The 12,847-nt window shown below is 46.3% G+C and overlaps 1 pseudogene; it reads right to left on the bottom strand.

Moving 5' to 3' along the window:
- Positions 1-10,069: 10,069 nt before the first annotated feature.
- On the bottom strand, positions 10,070-12,497 carry LOC147061430 (uncharacterized; annotated as a pseudogene).
- Positions 12,498-12,847: the final 350 nt, after the last annotated feature.

Genomic DNA, 12,847 nt, shown 5'->3' with positions numbered 1-12,847 from the left:
GAGTGCTGGACCCCTCATTTGGAGTGGTGGGGAAGGCCGACTTCAAAGGAGTTTCATCGTTTAGGGTGGAACGTCTCAACGTCGGTGAAGAATTCAGCGATCCCCACTCCGCTAGGCGAGGAGATGTCCCGGTGTCTCTGCCATCCTAGTAGCAACGGAATTCCATATGCCAGGTGGATTCTATGCTGCGCTGTGGTTGGAGTGTGCTATGGTTTGTGGGCTCATCTGAATGGACCAATGGACAGTGTCATTCGTGGAAGAAGATGGTCACATGATGAGAATTTCGAGGACTGGTCATGGGACCCCAGAAACCCATACGAAACCAACGCTTGGTACCGATATGTGAAGTTCAGTGTGAGAGCTCACACACAGGAGGGATGCTATGTGTGTTCCAAACTCCCTCCTTCCTCCACGCAAGTTCACTTGGAGGCGAGAGCAATGAATGTCACTGAAGCAAAATGTATGGCATCCATAGGAGGAATTGGATATCAACACCGTGCTGTCACAGTCAGTGATGCCGACCCTTTCCGCCCTGGACTTGCAGACGGTACCTGTGATCAGCTTTTCTGGACAAATCTCAATGTGACTGTTAAAGGACGAACATTGCCGCAAGTGGCCTACACAGAGAGACCAGCTGGAGTGAACTACACATGTTACATCCAAGGAAACGAGACCCACAAATGCATCAACGACGACTGCTCTCCAGGAGGAAACTGGATGGGAGCTTTGGACATCACCGCTGAGTGTCAGGATAAGAGAGCCATTTCAAGTGGTGAGGGATCTCCCACCGATATGGCTGCGCCATCTAACGGGACCTACTTCATACAGAATGGCTGGTGGCTTTGTGGTCACAAGGTTTATCCGATGCTGCCCGCCAACTGGACAGGAGTGTGTGCTCCAGTGTGGGTGACAGACCACACTTACAGGATACAACACCATCAGCTGACGACAGCACACAACTCTTCTGGACGTCGACGCAGGGCTGTTGCAACCTTTGACCCTCATGACCCTGTCTGGGGTGCGAACGTGCCAGATGATCATAAAATATGGTCCGTCGGAGACAAAGTTGTTCATGCGCTTTTTCCTTGGATCGGAGTTGGAAAACAAGCACTCTACATCGAGACACTGAACTATCGTTTCCAATCGTTTGTGAATCTCTCGCTGCAGGTCAATGATGGTCAAAACAGAGAGATTGAGGCTATTAGGCTAATGGTCTTACAAAACAGGATGGTTCTGGACTTGATGACTGCAGCGCAAGGTGGTGTGTGCCACATTATTGGGACCTCCTGTTGCACATACATACCAGGAGAAAATGACACGCACATCAACGACGCCATGAATTCACTGAAGAACTTACAGCAGGCCATGTCAAAAGACAAAGTCCCACACCAATGGGATTTCCTTTCGTGGCTATTCTCTGGCAACTGGTGGCAACTGCTGTTGAAATTTGTGGCTCCTGTGCTTTTTGTGCTTGTGTTGATGTGCTTATTTACAACTTGTGTTATCCCGTGTTTGAAGTCTGCTGTATCAAGACTTTTGTCTTCTACCATAGCACAAGTGCAAATACAACATATCAGACATGTCAAATGTGATGACTATGACGGCTGAACAAACACGAGCAGTTTTTGTCTTGTTGTTATTGATAACATTATGGTCGCCTAAGGCAGAGGGACCGTGTGAGACTTTTCCTGCATTATAACATCTTGCCGCAGGTTTTTCACTCACACACTAAAATTGATCTATGTAGATTGCGTAGATGATGTTTAGCCGAGCATGTTTTACAGAAACTTAATGATTTGACCATCGAAAATGCTTCGCAAGTGATGGGTACAATGATGTGCTGTTTCTGTGTTTTTATTTTATTGTTATTTTTCTTCATTATATTTTCTTACTTATGTTTTATTGATCGGGGTGGGCATAATCATATGATAAACAGGAGGGATATGTTAGGGTTTATAAACTATCTTGATCGTATGATTATGTTGGGATGTAGACTAGAATGATGAACTTTGTTTGAACCTTTTACCTTCCCGTGATTCTGAACAGTTGAACCATTCAGTTGTTGAAGCTCTCCAGGTGGTGTGGAGGCGTCCTTGTTTTGCTCCACTAGAATTTATGTCCACGGCCTCGTGGAGCGATAAACTGGGACCCTCCCAAGTGGTTAATCATTTGCTGAGGTGCCCACTACACATGTCAAATGTCACCCCCACCTTGGCTGACTCTCACCCCCACCCTTCTTCTCTCAATAAAGACTCTCTTGCATGACTTCAACGGCAGACTTTGTAAGGACATTGCTGTATCTACAGTAACGAACAAATTCTCCACTTGCAAGTGTTCAAAGGGCATACTGTCTCTCTGTGTGGTTCTTGCAAAATAAGTTAGAGTTAGAACATCTCTAACAGTAAGTGGTGAGTACAAACTTTGGACAGTCAGGGAACATTAATAAATTGATGATGTCACAGCCAAAAGCTCACATAATCCCGTACAAAATGACACAATTGAAAGAATGATGAATGGGCAGTGTGCAACAGTGGGCAAAGTGGATGTATGTGCAAGAACGGTTGACAGGAAGGACACTTGGAGAAAACCGGTAGTGGTGCCAGAGGAAGAGCGGCAGGAGGAAAACTAAGAACCTGGCCAAAGGTGATCGCCAAGGTCAAAAGACGGGATGGAAAACAACAGCCCCCACACACACACCGAATCATCCATAATCAGCACTCAACCCCACGGAACCAGCTCTCACCGAACCAGCACCCACTCCAATGGAATCAAACTGTCCTGCGAACTTGCCACAACCCCTGACTCATCACCCATCAAACTCGGCCCACACTGGAAAGTGCAACTGATTATAAGATGACCAAAGAACCTTGAATATTGCCTTTTCTAAATGAAGACTTTCTGCTCTTGAGCATGGTCGCACGAAAGGCCCAGCGCTGTATTGTACTTTCCTGAAAACAGAGCTTTCTTCACAAGAATTGTGATTGAACTCAACCAACCTGTGTAAGTCTAAATTTTGTTTTGGTGTCTTAGCCTTTTCCTAAAACTGAAGAAATAAAACGAGCATGCGGTGAGTAAGTTGGATAAAAAGTGAATGGCTGTGGCTTTTGCCATGAGGTGCGGATCGCGCGCTTCCCAATTGTGGACCAAATCCAACACTCTCCTTGAATGACCAGCAGCCACTGCTGATACAATGGTAAACCTACAGTAATGATACAGAGTCAAATAAATTACCTAAATGTATTTACACTGCGGCTCGGTGGTGCAGTGGGTAGCACGTCCGCCTCACAGTTAGGAGGGTGCGGGTTTGATTCCACCTCCGGCCCTCCCTGTGTGGAGTTTGCATGTTCTCCCCGTGTCCTTGTGGGTTTTCTCCGGGCACTCTGGTTTCCTCCCACATCCCAAAAACATGCATGATAGGCCGATTGAGCACTCCAAATTGTCCCTAGGTGCGAGTGCTTTTGAAAGGACCACACGTTGATTGTAGAGCCATAGAGGACATTGCAAATCTATTTTCTATTCTCAATGCCACAGTCAGTTACAGTATCTTCATTTGTTGGAAAAAAAACTTCACAATCTCGTGAGACTGTCTTCTTGATCAAAGGAAATACACCAAAGAAATGCAAGATAATTCACTATATCACATAATAATAAAAATGTTAATTATGAAGACACTGAGGTAATAAACTGTTTTGTAGAGATCAGTCAGATGCCGGACAGATTGAAAAAGAAGAAGACAGCAGCCAGGCGTTTCCGAGAAATGCTTGAAAAGACAGTAAGAGCATCTTGGCCATGTCAGTGACCTATAGGTGCCGTTTGAGGGACAAGTCTATGATGCTTTTACAGCCAAAGAACCCCAACCCCGCCACCATGCCAACCTCTTCCTCAGTCTATAATGACATGGCTCGAAGCCATTTTCCAATAGAGGATATTTTATGATAGCCATGGCTATGATTGTGGTCTGGGCCAGAGGCGTGAGGACAAGGTGCAGGCTGACCATGAACCACGTGCCACAGCAGCACACTGTTTTTAACCTTGAAACATCAATGTTGTTGTACACTGAGGAAACCTATATCATATTACCACTAAATATTTTCTTTCTGTGTTTAATGTTGAAAAATTCCCAAATGCAGGATTACCATAAATTTTGGACTATAAGGCGCTACTTTTTTCTCAAATTTTGAAACCTGCGGCTTGTAGTTCGGTGCAACTTATATATAGGTTTTTCCCGTGATTTTTCTCATGACTAATACAATTATATACTCATGAAAAGGCTGTGGACCGCTGTTGTGCTATTATGTTAATAAAAGTTATACGCCCCTCAATAATCTTTACTGACAATCATCTTTGTGTATATTCTCTTACAGATGGGAATTGAACATTAACATCTCAGTGGCCCAGTTGTAGAGTGTCTACCCTGAGACTGGAAGGTTGTGGGTTAAAACCCGAGCTGAGTCATACCAAAGACTATAAAAATGGGACCCATTCCTTTCCCTGCTTGGCACTCAGCATTAAGGGCTGGAATTGGGGGGTTAGGTCACCAAATGATTCCTGAGCGCGGCACCGCTGTTGCTCACTGCTCCCCTCTCCCCCAGGGGATGGATCAAAATCACACGAGTATGGGTTAAATGCAGAGAACAAATTTCACCGCACCCAAATGTGTGTGTGATTATCATTGGGACTTTAACTTTAACTTTAAAAAGCTTACGCAATCATGCTGCGACTTTACATGCATATTCCAATCGGACACTGAGGAGGAAGATTTTGGTGGTTTCAGTGGAAAGGATGAAGACAAAGACGGCTCTCAGTGACTTTGTTGACTTGTATGTTTTGGTTTTAAAGGCCTAGTTAGTGCTGTTACTTCCGTGTTTACAAAGAAATGTTAATGTTATTAAAATTTTAGCCCAGCTAGTGCTGTTACTTCCGTGCTTACAACGAAATGTTAATGCTATCAAAACTATAGCCCAGCTAGTGCTGTTACTTCCGTGTTTACAACGAAATGTTAATGCAATTAAAACTTTAAAAAAGCTTTCTGTGTACTGTCTTCCTTTGTAAATAACTCGTGCGCACTTGCGGCTTATAGTCCGGTGTGGCTTATATAAGTATAAAACTAAAATAATCATGAATTTTATCTGGTGCGGCTTCTAGTCCGGTGCGGCTTATAGCCCGACATTTACGGAACTTGAAATAAAAAAGTTGTCGAACCTTTCACTCAAGTCTTCCCAGTAAAATACTTGCTATTACTGGGAAAAGTGAATGTACGCATGGTTGCCCTCAGTGTTGAAAATATCTTCATCATACTACTGGGGGTCACATTGACAGTGTACGTACATGATTATGTCCAAGTAAAAGGTAGTGAAATGGATGACAAGACAATTAGCAGAGCTCCCACAGCTCAGTGGCAATCACAATTCAATAGGGAGATGGAATTGAGTGCTGTATGACACATTGTATGTTTTCTTCTTCACGGGGTCAGGACAGTATTCAAGGCTGCCGTGTGGTGTCTTTGTGTTTGTAGCTGCAGTTCTATCAATTGGTCATTCAGCTGGCTGGCTGAATAGTGAAGCCATGGCTACAAGTCAGGAGTGAACTTACACCTTTCGCAAACAACATGGCTTCGTCGCAACATTAATTGCAATGTGAATGTGAGTCCTGTCTGTCTCTAGAATTTTCTCCCTGTTGTGCTGCCACGAAGCTCTTAAAGATATGGCCTGCAATGAAATGAAACATTGTCCAGTGGTAGGGAATTCTTTTTAGTTGGGGTAGGCGAGGGTAGTGTGTGTGTATGTGCATGTGTGTGTGTATGTGTGTGCGTGTCTGTGTGCAGATTTTTTGAGTTTGAGGTAGAGAAAAGAAAAAACACTGATGATGGACAGACACAGGGTTCCCGCTCCCCTCCAAACCCCCTCTATTATCAAAGTAGCAGGAATGTAGAGCAGGCTGGTAGGATCCGGAACACCCTTCGAACCCTAAAACCTGATGACGTGTGAATTCGAGGGGTGAGATACAGAGCAGCGCTACAGACATACAAATGCTCACCAGGCTTGGAGCAGACTCCATTTTCATGCAAGGCCGGTTTCCTTTCTTGATATGAAGATTTATTATTCTACAGTGAATCTCCTACTTTGGATGGGTGAGTGTGTGTGGGGAGTGCTCACGTCAAAAAATCTTTTAGCTTTTGGACCAGAAAAATTTGCACAGGTCAATATGACTTTATGTTTAACCTGATGATCTGATGTATGGGTGCTGGAGGAATCACAGCTTAGTTTCTAATTGACCTGAACACACACCCATTTATGCGCAGGTTTAGGGGCTGGATATTTCTACTAGTGTCTCCTAAAATAGTGGTGACAAACTGTCATTTAGCAACGATGGACTATGACGGAGTGACGGACTGACATTGCAGTTTTGGTTTGGCTTGAAATAATGACGGACTGACGATGATGGACCATCAAAATTTACCGGCGCCCCCACCACTGCTGTTAACAGACAGTCTTTGGTTGACCCCGACGCATGCAGGCAACTGTGGTTGTGTACAAGCAGCTTGCATTCACGGCTTTAGGTCTGCCTAAATACACTTTCTTCTACCTAGTTCCCCAACCTGTAAATGCATTACTCTGAATACAAATCACGCCATTATCTCCCGAGGATTACTCCCAACCCCATGACCCCTCCGCTCTCTTTTGGCTCCCTGCTGACAATGCTTGATGCAGTTCACAATCAGAGAACAGGTTATTAGACCGCCGGAAATTTTGGCTTTAGTCCTCTTGCCTTTTCTCTCTCTCTCGTTTTACCTTTGCATGCAACAAAGGGAGAAGCATTCAATAGTTATTGATTTGGATGTATTCAACTTTTACTGGAGATCCCATTTAATCACAAAAGCTGATTTATTGTAGGCCCTCTGACAATCCCATTAAATTGCTGTCTAGCGAATCAAGTCCATTCTTTTTTCCTGGAGGACTAATCTTTTATAGAGAGCAGAACAAATCCCAGCAGTAACAGGATTAATGGAAAACTGGAAGGTTCCGCACTGCTGTGCTGCTTTGACAGAAACGGAACAGAAGCATTCACTGTGACTTTTGCCATCTCAAAACTCAAAATAATGATATCAGGCAAAACCCTGTTTTGGGTTCCAAACTCTAATTCGAGGATATAAAGACATTTGGCATCTCTTTTTATTTTTGAATTCTTCCTGCTTCTGTGGGTGTCCTGGGTGTGTATTTGCATGTCAGAGGCATTGTTTTGTATTAGTGTGACTATTTCTTGAACTGCAACACGTGTAGGTGTCAATCTGTCAATGGTGTGTTTATCGACTTCATGAATCCTGTGCACCTCTTGTGACACCTCTTGTGTCACAGCAAGAGTAAGGAATAAAGCCTTATGTTTTTCTCTCTCTTATTGGCCTCCAGTCCATCTACTAAATGATGTGGAAACCCAAAAGGACACAAGATAGAAACCTGGAGAGAAGGTACAGTTTTATGAGTTACAGATAAAACTTGACCGGCTGTAAAGCCTAAGACATATGAGCCGGACAGCTGAAACGATTCCATTCATATTAGTTTGAAATGTTAGAAAATACACTTTCCTTTTGTTTGTTTAGAATGAAAAGAAATTTGTATTTCTTGTCAACTCGTTGTTCACGTAATGTTGTGAAATGTTAGCTTTAACGTTTCTATCAAGGATGAAATTATGTTATTCCAAATTGTCTGATAGAGTAAAGTAATTGCTTGCTGTCGCACTATCTTTAAGGAACCCGATACTGTCAGTCGGGTGCAATTCTGTGTCATTCAGAATGACTCAGCTGAAAGTTTTCCATTTGAGTGTAATAGGCAGCAGGGTATCCATTTGCATTGTGCCTGTAGCAACATTGCAGACGCTTTACTGTAAAGAACTTTTATAAAGGCCTTTATATGCACATTGTGTGGAAACACAAAAAAAATAGTCCTTCTGCCAACAATCAATCCCAAGATTAAAAAGAAAATGAAATTCTTTCATACAACTAATAATGTAACCGTGCTCCTGTACTGTCTATAGAAGGGCGGTTAATGGCACATAAGGTTCTGTAATTTAAATTCATACAGTGGTAAATCAAGTTTTATACAATTACTTGAGGAAGTGAGTATTCAGTGGAAAAAAACCCTCAAGGACCGAGTTTCTGGTAACTTCTAAAAGCAAGAATATCAACACAAAATATACTATATGTAGTATTCCGAGATTTACCTAAAACTATGACTTAAGTAAATGTAACAGAGTAAATGTGCCCACCTCTGGTAGCACTGTGGAGGCAGGACACACGGGACAAAGTGCTGCCACTGCAGGCCATTCCAAAAGTCCAACTCAGCACCTCTGGACCTTTTTGACGTGACCATTGAATGGATCTTTCCACTTATTCCTCCATTGATGTAGAGGTATTTGCGAGAATAAATAAAAATAAACGGACGGATTGTCAGCACACAGTCTGAGGTGTATTTCTCTTGGTGTTTACGGGAAAACTTTTAAGAGGAATTTTCAACTCCTAATTCGATGTCAGCATTACTTTTGACGGCGACTGCATTCATTCCATCTAATTTGCATATTGAGAACGTGTTTCCACTGGAAAGATCAAGGTAATCTATGCATGGCCAATGTGGGGCCGCTGCCAGGAAGACTTTGTCGATTCCATTAAAGGTGGGGCCAGATGTTTGTCAGTATATTTATTGATAAGCACAGGGTCAATACTGTGATTTATTCTACGCTGATACGACTAAGCTATAGTCACAAGCTTCACCAGAGCTCAATCAATTGTACACAATGGACGACATGACCACAAGTGAATTGAGAGCCTCAGCAAAGCTATATTAAATGCAACTCGGTTACATTAAGTTCACACTGCAATTGAGTGGCTAATTCAGTTTTAATGTCTAATCCAGTTTTTGACATTCTATTTCCATGTATATTTTAAAGACCAAGTGTGAAGTAATTTCAGAAAACTCCAAATGCAATCTAGTCAGGACACAAGTGAAGTAATTAAAGATTATACAAGAAATACAGCACAAGAAAATGATTTCTATTTTGTATATTTGACAAATCCAGTCATTTTCCAAAGTGAGAGCCTGGTGAGTGGCAAACCCTCAACAGACAAAGTGTACAAAGCTCGTCAGAAATCAACTCAAAATTTGTTCAGTAATCCCTCGTTTATCGCAGGTAATTGGTTCCAAGACCAACCGCAATATGTGAAAATCCGCGAAGTAGTGTCACCCTCTCATTTTTAACATACATATTTTTTGGGGGTATCAATTTGTGTATATTGAACCATATAAGTGTATATGTTATCATTAGAACATTAAATAATAGTTTTAAACATGTAATACTCTATTCATCCATCCATCTTCTTCTGCTCATCCGGGGTCGGGTCGCAGGGGCAGCAGCTTTAGAAGGGACTCCCAGACTTCCCTCTCTCCAGCCACTTCATCCAGCTCATCCCGGGGGATCCCAATGCGTACCTAGGCCAGCTGAGAGACATAGTCTCTCCAGCGCGTCCTGGGTCATCCCTGGGATCTCCTACCGGTGGGACATGCCCAGAACACCTCCTCAAGGAGGCGTCCAGGAGGCATCCTGATGAGACGCCCGACCCACCTCGTCTGGCTCCTCTCAACGTGAAGGAGCAGTGGCTCTACTCCAAGTCTCTCCCGGTTGACTGAGCTTCTCACCCTATCTCTAAGGGAGAGCCCAGACTCCCTGCGGAGTAAAATCATTTTGGCCGCCTGTATCTTGGATCTCAATCTTTTGGTCACGACCCATAGTTTGTGACCATCGGTGAGGGTAGGAGAATAGATCGACCGGTAAATCGAGAGCTTTGCCTTTTGGCTCAGCTCTTTCTTCACCACGACGGACCGGTACAGAGTCCGCATTACTGCCGACTCTGCACCGATCCGCCTGTCGATCTTGCGCTCCCTCCTGCCCTCACTCGTGAACAAGACCCCAGGATCCTTGAACTCCTCCACTTGGGGCAGGATCTCATCCCCGATTCAGGAAGGGCATTCCACTCTTTTCTGACCGAGGACCCACGACTCGGATTTGGAGGTGCTGACCCTCATCCCAACCGCTTCAAACTCGGCTGCAAACAGCTCCAGTGAGAGCTGAAGATCACGGCCTAAAGAAGCAAACAGAACCACGTTGTCTGCAAAAAGCAGAGACGCGATGCTGAGGTCTCCAAACCAGACCCCCTCAACGCCTCGGCTGCACCTAGAAATTCTGTCCATAAAAGTTATGAACAGAATCGGTGACAAAGGACAGCCTTGGCGGAGTCCAACCCTCATTGGGAACCAATCCGATTTATTGCCGGAAATGCGGACCAGACTCTGGCATTGGTGATACAGGAACCGAACCACTCTTATTAGTTGGCTCGGCACCCTGTACTCCCGAAACACCCTCCACAGAACCTCCCGAGGGACACGGTTGAACGCCTTCTCCAAATCCAGAAAACACATGTGGACTGGTTGGGCGAACTCCCATGCACCCTCGAGGATCCTGCCGAGGTTGTAGAGCTGGTCCACTGTTCCACGGCCAGGACGAAAGTCGCATTCCTCCTGAATCCGAGGTTCAACCACCCGAAGGACCCTCCTCTCCAGCACCCCTGAATAGACCTTACCAGGGAGGCTGAGGTGTGATTCCCCTGTAATTGGAACACACCTTCCAGTCCCCCTTCTTAAAGAGGGGAACCACCACCCCAGTCTGCCAATCCAGCGGCACCGTCCCTGATGTCCACGCAATGCTGTAGAGGCGTGTCAGCCATGACAGCCCCACAACATCCAGAGCCTTTAGGAACTCCGGGCGGATCTCATCCACCCCCGGGGCCCTGTCACCAAGGTGTTTTTTAACGACCTCAGTGATTTCGACCCCAGAGATTGGCGAGTCCGCCTCGGAGTCTCCAGGCCCTGCTTCCACAATGGAAGGTGTGTCGGTGGAATTGAGGAGGTCTTCGAAGTATTTTCCCCACTGACTAACGACGTTCCGAGTCGAGGTCAGTCGCACGCAATCTCCACTGTGAACAGTGTCTACTGTGCACTGCTTCCCCCCCCTGAGACGTCGGATGGTGGACCAGAATTTCCTCGAAGCCATCCAGAAGTCATTCTCCATGGCCTCCTCCCACACCTGGGTTTTTGCCTCTGCAACAGCTGAAGCTGCGTTCCGCTTGGCCATCTGGTACCTGTCAGCTGCCTCCGGAGTCCCGCAGAGCAAAACGGCCCGATAGGACTCCTTCTTCAGCTTGACAGCATCCCTTACCGCCGGTGTCCACCAGCGGATTCAGGGTTTGCCGCCACGACAGGCACCAACGACCTTAAGGCCACAGATTCGGTCGGCTGCCTCAACAATGGAGGCACGGAACATGGTCCACTCGGACTCAATCTCCCCCGCCTACTCCGGGACAGGGGAAAATCTCTGCCGGAGGTGGGAGTTGAAGCTCTTCCTCACAGGGGATTCTGCTAGACGTTCCCAGCAGACCCTCACAGAGCGTTTGGGTCTGCCAGGTCGGACTGGCATCTTCCCCCATCATTTGGAGCCAACCAACCACCAGGTGGTGATCAGTTAACAGCTCGGCCCCTCTCTTCACCCAAGTGTCCAAAACATGTGTCCGCAAATCCGATGACTCGACTACAAAGTCGATCATCAAACCGCGGCCTAGGGTGTCCTGGTGCCAAGTTGCACAGATGGACACCCTTATGTTTGAACATGGTGTTCATTATAGAAAATCTGTGTCGAGCACAGAAGTCCAACAATAGAACACCGCTCGGGTTCAGATCGGGAGGGCCGTACCTCCCAATCACGCCCTTCCAGGTCTCATTGTCATTGCCCACGTAGCATTGAAGTCACCCAGTAGAACGATGGAGTCCCCAGAAGGAGCGCTCTCCAGCACTTCCTCCAGGGACTCCAAAAAGGGTGGGTACTCTGAGCTGCCGTTTGGTGCATAGACACAAACAACAGTCAGGACCCGTCCCTCCACCTGAAGGCGGAGGGAAACTACCCTCTCGTTCACCAGAGTGAACCCCAATGTGCAGGCGCCCAGCCGGGGGGCAATAAGTAAGCCCACACCTGCTCGACGCCTCTCACTGTGGGTAACTCCAGAGTGGAAAAGAGTCCAGCCCCTCTCGAGAGGGCTTGTACCAGAGCCCAAACTATGTGTGGAGGCAAGTCCAACTATGTCCAGTCTGAACTTTTCTGCCACACACACCAGCTCGGGCTTCTTTCCAGCCAGAGAGGTGACATTCCATGTCCCTAGAGCCAGCCTCTGCAGCCAGGGATCGGATTGCCAAGGTCCCTGCCTTTGGCCGCTGACCAGCTCACTTTGCACCTGACCCTTTTGGCCCCCTCCCACTGGTTTTCTGTTTGGGCTATGCCCGGCCGGGCCCCATGGGCAAAGGTCCGGGTACCAGTCGCTCGCCTTCGAGCCCCACCTTCAGGCCTGGCTCCAGAGGGCGGCCCCGGTGACCCGCGTCCGGGCGAGGGAAAACTGGGTCCATATATTTTATTCATCATAAGGGGTCTTCTGAGCCGTGCTTTGTCTGGCCCCTCACCTAGGAAACCTTTGTCATGGGTGACCCTACCAGGGGCATGAAGCCCCAGACAACATGGCTCCTAGGATCATAGGGGCACGCAAACCCCTCACCCACAACAAGGTGACAACTCACGGAGGGGTTCTCTATTAATATGTAGTATAAATGACATACATACAGTTAGCGTGAGGACGACGCTTGCCGCTATCAACGGGTGTAAGGCGGCGGGCCTGGACAAAAACCCGGGCCGAGCGCTGAAGGACTGCGCTGAGGAGCTGATGAATGTCTTCATGGACATCTTTAACATTTCCCTGCAG

This window comes from Syngnathus leptorhynchus, chromosome 1 (assembly GCF_054491065.1).
Source record: "Syngnathus leptorhynchus isolate UIUO chromosome 1, UIUO_Slep, whole genome shotgun sequence".
NCBI classification, from domain to species: Eukaryota; Metazoa; Chordata; class Actinopteri; order Syngnathiformes; family Syngnathidae; genus Syngnathus; species Syngnathus leptorhynchus.
This window is presented reverse-complemented; position numbering and strand designations above follow the sequence as displayed.